Genomic DNA, 15,269 nt, shown 5'->3' on the forward strand with positions numbered 1-15,269 from the left:
AAACAAATTCAAATTTTCTATTCTTCAAAATTTCAATTAACAAAACTATTACACTAATTCTAATCTTTAAGCCTATCAAATCCTAGGACAAAGATTACATCAAATAAAAGCAATTAAACATTAAGAAAACCCTAATCTAAGTTCCATGACGAACTTGTAAAACTCGGCCAACTTGGGGTGTCAAGCTTTAAAATTGTTGATGCCTTGGAGGGGTGTTCATGATTTTCAAAAATCGTCCTAATAGGGTTGTCCCTGTGGCAAGCTCCAAGTGGTGATCTTTCAATAAGTCAAATTCCTTTCCATTTAAGATGTCAAGTCAAACATGGAAAAGGGAGAGAAGAACCAAAACCGTGGGATTCTACTAATTCTCCAAATTGGTTTCAAATAAAATAGGAAAGAAGTTGATAGCAACATCTTCAAAACTTGCACAACCTTAGCTTCCTCAAAAATAGGAAAACAAGATCTCCATAGCTAGCAAAGTGTGCAATAACATTTGAGAATATTCTAGAAGTTCCAATCTCGCATGGAGTTCATAGGCTAAATTACACTTGATGATGTGGCATGTCTGAACCAAGCTTCAATTCTCGGTTGGGCTGATGGTTGAGGGCCTGTGGATCGAGCTGGTCCATCCATGGTCCTGGTGTTGATGGTAGATATTGACTCCATTGCAATTTTAAGATGCAGGTCTAGGCGTGCATCAGACCTGACGCTCTCCTCCAAACCAACCAAACACACTCGAAAGCTCCTCATGACCGCCCTCAGAAGTCAGAACCCACTTTGAAACCCAACCCTTCTATCACTCTCCAGCTGCTCCGATCTGCCTTTTACCACCATGAAACCCTCCCCTCAAACACCAGCCTTGCCTTTCATTAAAAAAAAAACAAAAATAAAAGCCGTGGCCCACAGCAGAAACCTACCTACCTCAGTAATTCCGAACATCTCATGCCTCACACCTCAACCCTCACCCCTCACGCCTCCAAATCCATGTGGGCAGCTGCTGTCTTGGGTCCTGTACGTGTTTCTCTATAAAACCAGATGGAAGAACGGTTTTAGGAGGGAAGGAGGGAGGCCACTACTACTACTACAACTACAACTACAATATCGATCCTGGGTCTGAGCTTTCTCAACCATGGGAGTGCAGGAGGAGAAGCATCATCATGCGGTTTTAATACCATACCCACCCAGGGACACATAAACCCCATGCTCGATGTGGCAAAGCTTCTCCACCACAAAGGCTTCCACATTACCTTTGTCAACACTGAATTCAACCACAAACGCTTACTCAAGTCAAGAGGCTTTGATTCACTCAAGGGCTTACCTCATGATTTCCAATTAGAGACTATACCGGACGGTCTCCCCCCACCTTGTGATATAGATGCTACCCATGACATCACAGCCCTTTGTCAGTCTATCAACAGCACTGGCTTAGTTCCCTTCCGCAACCTCCTCTCCAGACTCAATGCTGCCGCCGACATCCCTCCGGTCACTTGCATAGTTTCTGATGGTATCATGAGCTTCACCGTTCAAGCTGCTGAGGAAATTGGAGTCCCTGAAGTACTGTTCTGGACCACCAGCGCATGTGGCTTCTTGGCCTACATGCACTATCCCCATTTCATGGAAAGAGGCCTTACACCTCTCAAAGGTATTAATCAAAGCCCAATTCTCTTAAACATCGATCTCTCACCAACTCTGTTTGTACGTTTACGTTTTGATTCTGCACTGAACAGATTTGAGCTACCTATCAAATGGGTACTTGGACACTCCTTTGGATTGGATCCCAGGAATGAATGGTACCCGTCTTAGGGATATTCCAAGTTTTGTTCGAACTACCAATCCCAATGACTACTTGCTCAACTTTCTGATGGAAGAAGCGGGGAGAGCTTACAAAGCTTCTGCAATCATTTTAAATACCTTTTATCCCCTTGAGAAGGAAGTCGTGGATGCACTCTCAAAGATGTTACCTCCCGTTTACACCATCGGCCCTCTCCCACTGATGTTGGATCAGATTAAAGACGAGAGTTTGAAGTCTATTGGGTCCAATTTATGGAAAGAAGAATCTGGATGTCTTGAATGGCTTGATTCGAAAAAACCCAATTCAGTGGTTTATGTAAACTTTGGGAGCATCACAGTAATGACACCTCAGCAACTCGTCGAGTTCGCTTGGGGATTAGCTAATAGCGAGCAGTCCTTCTTGTGGATCATAAGGCCCGGTCTTGTAGCGGGTAACTCGGCCCTTCTGCCGTCTGAGTTCGTGAACCAAACCAAAGAGAGAGGAATGTTGGCAAGTTGGTGCCCACAGGAGAAAGTGTTGAGCCACCCAGCCATAGGTGGTTTCTTAACCCACAGTGGGTGGAACTCCAAACTCGAAAGCATTTGTGGTGGTGTTCCTATGGTTTGTTGGCCATTCTTTGCGGAGCAGCAAACAAACTGCAGATACTCCTGTACTCATTGGGGGATAGGTTTAGAGATTGACAACAATGTTAAGAGGGATGATGTTGAGAAGCTTGTGAGAGAGTTGATGGAGGGAAAAAAGGGTAAAGAGGTGAAGACTAAGGCCATGGTGTGGAAAAAGAAAGCAGAGGCGGCCACCATGAATGGTGGCTCTTCTCTCCTCAATTTTGACAACATGGTCAACCAAATATGCGTTTCCAGTAGAAATTAATATTTTGCCGGGGTTTGACAAAAGTTAACATATTTTAAGGGAAAATTTCACGGACACTCCCTGTAAGTATCCAATATATGACGGACATGTTAAACTTTGGCAAAATATCAATCTTCCCCCTAATGTTAAGCATAGTTAACACTTAAAGTTAAAATGTCCATTTTAACCCCATAACCCCATTAATTCAAAAAATCGATCAAGGTCAGCTCGGTTTCAAAAACAAAACCTCTTCTTCTTCTCAGGCATCTGGTTTTGGGTTTTGGCTCAAATCATTTGTTAATGGTGCCCTCCAGTTTACCTTGCACAATCCTGAAAAGCTATTTATGACTCTGCTCCTCTGTTCTTGTTTCCTACAGATGGAAAAATAGCAGCTCGAGCAAGGAATCTGAACACATCACAAAAAGACACTCAAATCTCCCTTACCAAAACCAGAAAAGAAAATTATTCATCGTTGTTCTTCTCAAGTCGTTGCATCAGAATTTTACAAACAATAACATACAAGGGAAGTCAGAGTGAGAGAGGGGACGGGTGAAGATGCCAAGTAGAGATTGCAATTTCTCTTTCTCATTCATTGAATTAGAATTTTCTATGTTCTTTTGTACAATAAAAAAGATGGGTAAGATACAACAGTTCAGCAGATCACAACTCCAAACTAGATCCAATCCTCCCCCCAAACCACCACCACCTACCTCCAGATCGCAAAGCTTATACAATAATCAATACATAATATGGAAAAGAATAAAAAGTGGGGGGAAAACCCCCAACCACACACTTGTCTACGTCCATGGGTTTTTGATCTCCGTTGCAAATCTCCCCCCATGGTCTCTTCCTTTTCCCTCTGAATCTCATCTCTTTCCCTACATTCTGTGACCCTCCTCCTCCTGGTCCAATCGCCACCGCCGTTCCAGTCGCCACTGTGGTACATCTCCCTCTCCGTATGGCCTCGGCAAAGGGAGTGTTGATAGCAGCCCAGATTCAGGAAGGAGAATCTCTTGCTTTTGAAAATGGGAAAACAGGGTTTTGTTTTGTTTTTTGTTTTGGTTTGATCGGTTTGGTCCAAGTGAAATGGTCCATATTTGGGATTTTACCTTAAGGGTATTATGGGGAGTTCACACTGTGGTAAGGGTAATTTTGTCATTTAAAAAGAGTTAACATTCACTTAACTGCAGAATGGACTAAGTTGAAATAAAGTCATAAACTAGAGAGTGTCTGTGATATTTTTCCAAAGTTTGACATATTCGTGATATATTGGATACAGGGGATATCCAAGTTTTAATTGCCTAAATTAACCGCGATGTCAAATAGTTGATTAGTCTGAGGAAAATCAAAACGTATTTTTATAAAATAATGGGGATTTTTAATTTAAGAAATGGTTTTTATATTAAAAAATAATAATTTAAGAAAGGGTTAATCTCCGTGTAACCACCATTGGTTACATCGAGACGATGTCCCTCATTATATGGCATGGCATAATCAATTGAAAGGGTAGTTTTACAATACAACTTCAGCCTATCAGATATGTTGAATAAATGTTTGAGAAATTACACTAAAAAAAAAGAATAAATGTTTGAGAAATAAGAAGAGGGGCATTTACGGGAAGTGAGTCGGATCACGGGTGTATTATCTCCTTTTAGGCAAAAGACATTATTCTCCCCAATGGAAGACTACAAGTAGGAGTTCCTAATATCAGTAATTGAACGCCTAGAAAATTATCAACTCCAGATCCCTGCCCGGCCCAGTTCCTCAGTGACCCAGTCTTTCTAATAAGATGGGTGGATCCCACCTGGGCAATGCTATGGTGGTCATTGCACCCCCTTGTTAGGGGGTCGGAGAACTGATCGGGGCAGAGAACTAAAGGCGATAAAGATCCGTACTTGAGCATGATTCTTCCCAGCTTTTTATTTAATTGGACCAATCAGCTTGACTTCAAGCTCAACAAATACTTTCTAAGGCCCATCTTCAAGGTGTGGCCCAAGCTCAAAATAGCTTCAGTGCAGCCCAAAGTCCAACCCAAGGCGAAGATTATATAGCAATCCGCCCTAGGCCCCAACTAGAATTCCGACTGTATACATGTACCAACTTCAAGGGCATTTTTGGGATACATGTAGCGCAAATTTGAAAAAGGTAACTTCACAACAATGGCTATCGGCAATGTGGGAAACCTCCCTCATAAATTTCATTGAATGAACATACAACTCTTTCGTTTAACTTTTTTTGTGTGGCTATTTTGCTTGTAGCATTGAACCCACCTTAGGTGCTACGTGGTGTCCTCCCCTTTCTAATACCTAATACAAATCCGTTTATGGAGACTATGTTGTAATATTTGATAGGACTTTATATGAGATGACTTATTCGTAGAGATATTACGGTAGGAGAGTGTTCCAAGATGTATGTTGATGAAAGCTGAAACGTGTCACATGATAGTCTTTTAAAATCAGTATTTACTTCCTTTGGTGTAATCGGGTTTGAATGCAAAATTGATTTCAAGATAAAACAATCTTTGGCTTTTGACAATAAAGATGCACTCGTCTAATGCGGCCCTTTGAATACGTCGAAGTAGTGTACGGGTCTCATGAAATATAATGCAATCAGTATATTACAGTTCTTATTAGTGTATATATATGGGCATAATAGTATCTCATAAGAGAGAGAGAGAGAGAGAGAGAGAGAGAGAGAGAGAGAAATTAGAATAAGAAGTTTTCAACATCTTTTAAAGGACTTTTCTACCTCTATTTATAGAGGAGTATACACCCCTTTAAGGCATCCCATGTAATGGATGTTTCCACTAGCTCCTATGGATAGGATTAGAAGATTCTAATCCAAGGGCTAAGATGTAAGTGTCCTTTGAAGGTATCCCATGGTGTAAGTGTGTCTTTTGGTTTCAACGGATTGAAATCTTGATTAGATTAAAAGATTTCAATCCGAGTGCTATGAATGCACTTATCTGTAAAAGAGACATATCCATTACGTAAAAACTTGATTAATTAAATAAAAAAATGATTAAAATGTGACCAGAATAACTTTGAACCAAAAAGAATATATTAAACACAGTGTACCGCACTGTGCCTTGCATTGTCATGCCACGACTCGACTCAACGCACGCATGTGTGTGAAAAACATCTCGGATCCGCAACACATGGGTGAAGGGAAAATCTCTCCACTAAGAGCTTACACCTCTATATATATATATGCCTTTATCCTTCACTTCCCCTCAAAAAGCAAAACACAAGAATGACAAAAAATGCAAGCTTATAGAGGGAAAACCAAAATTTAAAAGATAAGACAAAACATTTTTTTTTGCTAAAGGTCAACAAGTATGTATTAAAATAAGAGGATAAAATACAAGTAGAAATTACAACAAAGATAACCTGAACAGCTGTTGCAGCTTGAGAGCTCAACCAGCTAAAAAGAAACAAGAATGTTGACTCGCCAACCTCAGAGAAGATTAACCAAATCGATAGTATGGTCTGCCCAAGACATCCCATGTTATCAAATGAGAAATGAAGGTAGGGGTTCCATTCCAAACCTCAGAAGTTTTAGAGCATGCTGCCCTATTTGCAAGCGCATCCGCAGACACATTACCTTCTCTATAACAGTGAGTGATGCGCCACTGTATGGTGGTTAGGTAAATCATATAATACTTATTAATTAAACTCCAATACAATTGAGAGGCATGTAGCATGCGGCTATTGAATCCGGAGTAACTCTCTGGTTCCATCTAGTTGCAAGGGTAATAATGGAAGAAAAAAGTAAAATCAAATTAATACTAAAATAAAATGTTTAACTATTATCTAACATGATTGTATGTATAACTTCAAAATATTCCAAATAGCATCATACAATTTTAAAATTACATTCAAAGTATATTACTAAATCTGGTAAAAGTTGTGAGTAAAATATAAATTCAAGATTATAATGTTTTTTTTTTTTTGTTTAATTCAAGAGAGAGATAGGGTTTCTCATGCCACCAATATGAAATAGAAGGAACACATTACTCATGTCGTAAAAGATGATTTCATCAACAAAAGAGTTATACGATTAGAAATAAGAGAGAGTGACAGTATAGGACCCACATAGTAAAGATGTGAGGGGCATCTACACATTATCGATGTGAGGATTTGTTTTTCTTACATAAATTTTACTTCTTTTATTGTTTTATTGAACCTCGCTTCTATTTAATTTTTAAATAAAAATATACGTACGGATTGAGGGCGCAATCTCATATGTCAAGATATGAGGGCCATGAGAAGAGATCCACACACTATCGGCATGAGGATTTTTTTTTCTTAAATCAATTTCACTTCTTTTTCTTTTATGAACTCACTTTAATTTATTTTTAAAATAAAAATATACGTGTAGTCGTGCAGATTGAGAGAGCAGTCAGCAGTCTCATATGTCAGAATGTGAGGAACATGGGTAGAGATCCACACAATATCGACATGATGATTTTTTTCTTAAATCATTGTCACTTTTTTTCTTTTATTGAACGTCAACTTTATTTATTTTTTGGGAGTTCTGTTTGGGAGTGTAGTGTAGGAGTCTATCGTTTTTATCCATTTGAAAAGACACCTTTATCCCTTGTTTTGAGAAGAAAAGAGGTAGACACAGGGAGTCCTGGCGAAAGCCACACTCCCAAACAAAAAACATGCAGATCGAGGGAGCAGTTTCATATGTCAGGATGTGAGGGGGATCAGCAGAGATCCACACAATATCGACATGAGATTTTTTTTTTCGATGAATCAATTTCACGTCTCTTTCTTTCATTAAACCTCCCTTTAATCTAGTTTTTATTTGCAGTCTCATATGTTGTATTTTTATTTTTTTTTATTAAAAAGGATTTGCTGCCACGATGTGTAGCCCATGTGCATATGCCCAGGCATCCAAAGGGAGGGAGGGGTGGTCATTTCATAGTCCCATGGGAGAAGGCATAGGGGGGTGTTATCGGGCAACATTCTTTTCCTCCCTTTTTATTCAATATCTTATTTTATTTATAGGGCAATATTCCCTGTCTGGGATCGTGCCCTATGCTTCCGAACCCTTGTATCTATCCCTCCTCCATTTTCTAAAATGACTTCTTTATCCTTAAAAAGATTTTTTTCAAGTAGTAGTAGTCATGGTTCTAAGTATTGGTATCAGATCACTTCTATCGTGCGATCCACACCGATTTTACATCTTGTCGATCCTGATACCATGCTGATACTGTATTGGTGACACGATACAGACAAGGGGTAAAATGGTAAAAAAAAACCTATTTTTAAAGGAGGATTAGGGGCAAATTTGTCTGATAGACCAATCATATCCTTGCCTATATTGATCCGATACCGTATCGATTTCTGAGTTGACCGATGCCGTGCACTAAAACTATGGTAGTAGTTGGGTCATGGGTGTTTCCAGTGGGTGTAGGCTAATCTCCCTGACTGAAGATGCTATTCCTTTAGGGAAAAAGATCTATACTTGGTGGTGTTTTCTATGCCCTCTCACAGGGTACTGTGAGATGACGCCTCTGTCCCCTGGGTAGATACCCAGGCATGCTCACCCATTGGCCCAGACGCTTGTGTAGAGACCATGCTACCAAGTAAAGATCTCTTGCCCATTCCTTTATTTATTATGTCGAAAACATGAAGAGAAATAGATAAGGATGTAAATAGATCAAATTCGGCTCAGATATGGATTGGATGTGATCGGGTCCGGATATTTCCTGGCCGATTATAGATACCTCTAAATGGATTCAGATGCGGATTGAATTTGAATTTTCGACCATCCATTTACATCTCTACCTTGTGTAACCCGAACCTTCCTCCCCCTAACGGATACAATTCACTCTCAATCCATATCTTTTAGGTCACGATTGTTTTTAAAATTGGGTAAAGATCCTCAATCAATTTTTGCTTAACCAATACAAAACTCTTATTAGTGGACTTAAGAAAATTAGTTATGGGCAAAATAATTGATTTTTGGGAAATTTTCACGTACCTCTCCTAAGGTATCACATAATTACAAAATCATCTCTTAATTTTGAAAAATTCTACGTGCCCCCTAATGTTCTTAAAAGTTAACACATAATCCTATTCTGTTAGTTTAAGATTAACAATGTTAAAATCAAGGGGTAAAGTGACAAAAATATCTTTGCAAGAAAAAAAAAACTTGCAACTCATCTATATAGTAATCATATAGATGAGTTTAGTTGAAAAAAACTTGCAACTCATCTATGCAGTGGCCTCACCATCCCCCACACCCCAGCCCAAGTGGAGGTGACGAGTATCATTGAGGATATTAAGTTCCTGAGTGCTTATTTTATTTCTTGCTCCTTTCACTATATTACTAGGGAGATTAACAGCGTGGTTGACTACCTGGTCCGGAGGGCATTGTCCATCGCATGTAGGACATCTTGGCCCATATCCACCTCACCCCTTGGATATTTAATCTTTGTAATTCGGATTTCCTGTGCTGGACACGCTTTAATACATAAATTTACTCTCTACCCAAAAATAAAAAAGTGAGAGAAGATCAAGAAAGAGACGTGATGTTAGAAGAAGATGAGGAAAAGAAAAATAGATATTCCACTAGACGTGTGGACCTTCAAATACGTTTCCAGAAAAAGATTAAGAAAAATAGTAGAAAGAGTTGTAAATCTCCAACTAAAACAATTTAGAGTGGCTTCGACTAGCTTTCCGGGTAATTAGAAAAATTTGAAGGATTCAAAGCTTTAGAATCAGATAAGTTCTATTAGAATTCAAAACTTTAAAGGTCAAGGATCTACGGTGGAGGGTTCTTCGATTCCGGGATGATTTTTTTGGTGTTTGTTGAGTGGGCTTAATTTATTTTTCATTTTGATTTTGATTTTAGATAGAGCAACTCATCTTCTCTTTTTTTTTAATCTTAAACGATTTGGAAAAGATGAGTTACAGGGTTTTTTTTATTTATTTTTTTTTTCTTATAAGGGCATTTTTGTCATTTTATCTCTTGATTTTAACACCAATCGAATGGAGGCATATGTTAATTTTTAAGAACCTCATGGGGGCATGTAGAATTTTACAAAATTTAGGGATGTTTTTATAATTGCGTGATATCTTAGGGGAGGTATGTGAAAATTTCCCTAAATTTTTTTATGGTGGTGGAAGTTTTGGAAGTACGGTGTAGGGGTTGAATACAAAAGACCCATCTTTTGTCCATCTTGATTGGAGACACAAAGACATAAGAGACGAATTTTTATCACCTCAAGTGCACCAAAAAGGTACATCTGATGGTGTACCCTAAAGTGATTTTATTTATAATACTCCCCCAGGTGCATGTGTACTGTCAGATGTACCTTTTTAGTGCACTTGAGGGTGTACAGTACTTGAGGGGATAAAGGGACTAACAGTTATGAAGAAAGTTTGAGATTCATATCATTCGAGGGTTGATAACGGGATTGAACTCTATGGGGTCTCCCATAAAAAATTATATCAATTTGTTCTCAATGGATTTAGGTATCAATATGGTATTGATCATATTGGTCAATATGATATCAATACGTATTGACTCATATTGCCAAATTTTTTTTTCTAGATAAAAAAAAGTGGTTGATTGTATTAGAATCCACCGATATGCTGAATTGACATTGGAGAGACACTAACAGACGATAGTATGATACCAACATCAATAAATAATATGGACTGAAATCTAACTTATTCCCCACTCTTCCATTCAAAATAAATAAATAAATAAAAAATATTTCCTACCGGTAAGTGTAAGAAAGGTTCTATACACTACGATTGGAAAATGATATCATCCATATGGAATAGAGCCCACAGTCTCAGTATAGAAGAGACAAATATCAATATGAGTCCCAATATTTATTTTGTGAAGCTGATATAAAGGAAAGTGTAATAAATGTTAATCTTTTTCCCAAAAATAAATAAATGAGTAATACCTCTCTTGTCTTGATTTGTTATTAACACTAACTACGCTAGTGTCTAGTGCTGACGTGCCATCTTCAGGTCATGAGCCGGCGTGTCCTAATTCCTTTTCATTATTATCCTTATGGGTCGATGATCTCTATGGGGGAGTATGGTGCAGGGCAAATGAGAGCCTTGGCATCATGGGGGGTGGGGTTTATCGAGGTTATACCCCTTTCATGGGGCGGAGAAATCATGCCCCCCTCCCTGTGTATATGGGTGGTACATTCCTCCACGTACAACTTTCTTCCTATTTATATATTCGTTTCTGTTATCGGCAGGACTGTAGGATATCGGGATCTTCTACGGTAGGGCAGTTGAGTGGCTGGCGTGGGGCCTCACACATAGGCAGGATATGGACTCACCCGGGCAGGGTTCTCGGCAACGGGTGGGGCGATCATTTCACCCCTGCCTGTGTGAAGCCACAAGCCGGCCGCTCGATTGCCCGGACGTTGAGGATCCAAACCGACTGCTGCAGGAGCTAGAAGCCACACCTCGACACCTCCGTCGCATGGCTAATGCGTCATTGTCATCGTCATCGACTTCTGTATTTACTCTGGGAAAGTCGATAAACTTGCGCGTGTACTCCGTGTGTAGTCCGCAACTCGACGTACAATAATTCATTTTAAAATTGTTTTGTCATCGACAGCTGCAATTTTTCTGCAGTCACGGTCTCTCATGTCATTGCTTTCCTCCGCATATTTTATATTTAACCGCCATTGCTTTTTGACATTTTAATCCTGCCTCTTTAGCATTCCCTGCAGATCGTCTACGCGGCCCGTAGCTACTTGTGCGGTTCAGATACATCCTAATGCAATGTCTGCTTTAGGTCTGTTGCGTCAAGAAATCGTCGAGCGGTCCTGCGAGTGCCGTCACCTGCAAGTGGACCAAAGGGGTCAACAGAGAGAACCGGTGTGGTTCCGGCCTAGGGCTCTCCGATGCCAAAGTTAGATCTCCTGGCGCAAATAGATGAATAGTGATTATTCAGTATGAGTTTAGATGTCCCCTATGGGGTTGTGTACCTTTGCCTTTTATAGTAGCATATGGCGGTGTGGAGAGTCCCCGTTTGATTGACGATTGTGCCGTTGAGTGGATAGAGGCCCTGGGTAACGGGGCTCTATCCTCGATTGGCCATCTCCCGCGGGAGGGAGTGTCCTAGTGGCATCGAGGATCCTTGGTGGATAGATATCCGCGTGTGGTGATAACGTCCTTGGTGCTTGAATCCCTGCGGATGACGTGACCTCTAAGGGTCTAGAGTCTTGGTAGTGACATGAGTCTTAGCGATACGATCGGGTCGTAGATGGGTGGCCCCCACCTCGGTGCCCATGATGTTGCGCTTGGGTGAGGCCGCGCCCTGGTGAGGAGGCCGCGCTGGGTGAGGCCGCGCTGGTGAGGCTGTGAGGAGGCCGCGCATGGGTGAGGCCGCGCCTCGGTGAGGAGGCCGCGCCTAGGTGAGGCCGTGAGGAGGCCGCGCTGGGTGAGGCCGCGCTGGGTGAGGCTGTGAGGAGGCCGCGCCCTGGTGAGGAGGCCGCGCTGGGTGAGGCCGCGCCTGGGTGAGGCGTGAGGAGGCCGCGCCCGGTGAGGAGGCCACGCTGGGTGAGGCCGCACCCCGGATGTGTGGCCGCGCCCGAGTAGTGGCCGCCCCGAATGGTGCTGGGACTCCGGTTCGTTCCCCTTGGCTATGGGGCGGGTCGTCTATGACACGTGGTGGTTGTTGATTGGCCCTGTGAATATTGGATGTATCATTTGCCCCCACTCTCTTGGGATAGGATGTCCAAGAGAGTAGGTGTCTTTGCATAGTGAGGGGTCCGTGCGAATAAACTTTCCTGTGGGGTTTGCCCGTAAATCCACTAATGAGGTAGGAGAGGTTGGGGGTTCAAACCTTACCTCCTACACTTTTTCTTTTTGTTTTTGTGGGTATATGTTCCTTCCTCTCCCTTCTTCTTTCACTTCTCATTTCTCTTTCTTACTTTTTGTCTCCCCTTTTGTTCTCCTTTAATTCCCCCTTTTTGTCTTTTGTCCTCTTTTTGGTGCCCACCATGTGCTTGTTTTTGGGTCACCTCCACTAGTATCCACTTTGCTTGATTTTGGGTCCTTGTGTTTGGGTTGTGTTCTCTTGGTGCCCTTGGTGCCTTGGTTTGCTTGGAAAGCTTGAGTGGTGCTTGGCTTGAGTGCCTTGGCTCTTGTGACCTCTATCCCTTGATTGTGCCTCGTGGTGTGGCTACGTCATCGTCGTGTGCTTGTCCTTCCGTGCGGTCACTTTTTTCCGAGGTAAATCGATCCCCCCTTTTTTTTTTTTTTTTTGTAGGGTGTCTCCTCGAGGCCGCGCTTGCGGGTATGGCCGCAGCGAGGCCCGCGTCGGTGTGGCCGCGCCCGCGGTGTGGCCGAGGTGACCGCGCCTGCGGGCGTGGCCGCGGTGAGGCCGCGCCTGCGGGCGTGGCCGCGGTGAGGCTGCGCCCTGCGGATGTGGCCGCGGTGAGGCCGCGCCTGCGGGGGTGCCCGCGCCTCGGTGAGGCCACACCCGGGGTGTGGCTGCGTCTTGCCGGTGATGCCGCGCCTATGGTGGCCACGGCGTGGGTGTGATGGACCCTCGCTCTTCTTCCCTGTTCTTCCTCTTGTATGTGATGGATCCGTTGTTTATATTTTGCGAGGTGACATTCTTTTCATTTTTCTTGCCGACTTGGGAGACGCTTTCTCGAGTAAGTAGTTCGTTCCCCTCTTGTCCTTCATGTCGTTCGGGTGACCTTGGCCCGCTTCGTCGGGGTTGGATCTTCGGAGGAGCGTTCCCCGGATCGCCTTCTTACGTGGGTACTCCCTCCTCTATACCCTCCCCTAGTGATATCGATGGAGGAGTGGGACCTTCTAGTGTCTCCGGTCCCCGTAGGGATCGTCGACCCTACGGGTGGCATCCTCGCCGCCGGTCCTGGCGATAGGTTAGGCCCTGTTGCTAGCATCTTGTCACCTTCGACTTGGTTTCCCTCCGTGAGGAGTTCCATATTCCCGCCGAGGTCATGTTGCGTGCTCCAGGGCCTAGCGAGTATGCCTTCTCTCATCGTGCGGGGGAGATCTGTCTTTACCGTTCATTTTTCCTCTAGGGCCTTCGCCTTCCTATCCCTTGCTTCGTCGCGTTAGTGTTAGAGCATTGGCACCTCACCCCCGGGCGGTGTTGCCCAACTCTTGGAGGGTGATCTTGGGTTTCTATGTCTTCTTCGCCCGGGTGTGTGTGCCGCCACTGTTCCCCTTTTCTCCCACTTTTATCTGTTGAAGAAGGGGAACCATGGATGCTATCACTTTGCTCGCCGCGTGCTCAAGGGGCCCTATGCCTCGTGGAGCTTCTCACGGGGATCACTAGTCACGTGAAGTATTGGAGGGATCGCTTCTTTTTTGCCACGGTCCCCGATGCCCATTACGGACTGTTAGGGAAGTTATTGACCTTAAGAGGGTCAATCAGGGGCTTGAGCCGAGTGATTTTGAGGGTGACTCCTCTGCCGTGCCTGGGTCGCGATCCGTTCCACGTCCGGAGTTGGACTCGGAGGCCTTCCTGTCTCTCTGGAAGCTGAGTCTGGTAAGAGCATTGTCTTTTGTACTTGATTGGCATGTTGGTATTTGAATGTATGTGTCATCCGATTGGTTGGTCGATCTATGCAAAGTGGATATGCGCCGGACTTCGTTTGCTCGCGGCTCTGCGGAGGAAGGCCGCTTCTCGTGGTGGTCCATCTGCTGGAGTGACCGATGTTAGTGGTGCTTCTGCGCTGTGGTTGTTGGAGCGAGCGGAAGGGTGGACCAGGACATGCCGCGTGTGACGAGCTCGGCGTGCGGGTCCTCCTTCCCCGCACTTCTCCTGGTGACGATGGCGTTCCCGGCTCGTGCCTCCGCCTCCCTCTGTTGTTCCTTCCGGATCTTGTATTGCCCCTTTCCAAGGGGAACGGTGTGGGTTCCTCCGGCGGTACTACCACCGATCTTCCCACGCCGGGTGAGTCCCGGTGATCACCTTGGGCGTGGGAGGGCTCGACCTTGGCCGAAGCCGGCGTGTCGCGGGAGTGGGTGGATAGGGGCAGCTCCCTACCGCGAGGATGGCCTTGCAGAGGCTTAGCGATGCTTGTCTGCTCGGACCCTCTACCATGACATGGCTTCGGTGAGTTATTCCTTTATGTCTCCTCATGTCCATTGCTCCATTTATTTTTACATTATTTTATCGCTTGCCATGTTGATTGTAGGTCCATCACCGTATTGCCGAGGCGGTGCTTCGATCGAGGGTCACGCTTCTCGTGAGGTGCAGATACAAGTGCACCTGCGTGACGTGGAGAGGGAGATCCAGGTCGTCGATGCCCGTGAGAGGGCCGAGGCCGACCGCAGAGGGTGTCTGGGAGCTGTTGTGGCATCCGGGAAGCTCCTAGAGGTGTCCGAGGAGCCGCGTGTGACTTCTGGCGGTACGGCCGAGAGCTCGGCTAGGGTTCCGCTTTGGAGGAGGAGCTTCATTCATTGAGGGGAAGGCATGAGGTAGAGCGGCATTTGCAGGTGAGCGAGCCGTGGCTGAGTTCCAGGCATCCTCTGCGCTCGATTGTATCAGCGCACTTCAGCCCGCCTATGAGGGAGGGGTCCGGGACTTAGCCGCTTGTGTCGGAGGTGACCCCGACTATGACTTCTCTGTCTTGGGGTTCTCGAGTTCT

General features: G+C 44.0%; 1 protein-coding gene and 1 pseudogene across 5 annotated transcripts in view; both read left to right on the plus strand.

Annotated features, from left to right (window-relative positions):
* The first annotated feature begins 1,129 nt into the window (after window positions 1–1,129).
* Window positions 1,130–2,664, plus strand: LOC122638422 (annotated as a pseudogene).
* A 2,646-nt stretch (window positions 2,665–5,310) lies between these two features.
* The window catches only part of LOC122638342 (7-deoxyloganetin glucosyltransferase-like), a 49,048-nt gene continuing 39,089 nt past the window's right edge, over window positions 5,311–15,269 (plus strand). The window contains exon 1 of one of the 5 annotated variants that reach the window (XM_043831293.1): window positions 5,311–5,329. The gene's annotated coding sequence lies outside the window, so the exon portion shown is untranslated. Of the gene's footprint in view, window positions 5,345–15,269 lie in introns of all 5 variants that reach the window. The other 4 variants (XM_043831277.1, XM_043831260.1, XM_043831269.1 and 1 more) reach the window with 4 other exon arrangements.

The sequence above is a fragment of the Telopea speciosissima genome, chromosome 1 (genome assembly GCF_018873765.1).
Source record: "Telopea speciosissima isolate NSW1024214 ecotype Mountain lineage chromosome 1, Tspe_v1, whole genome shotgun sequence".
In the NCBI taxonomy this organism is placed as follows: Eukaryota; Viridiplantae; Streptophyta; class Magnoliopsida; order Proteales; family Proteaceae; genus Telopea; species Telopea speciosissima.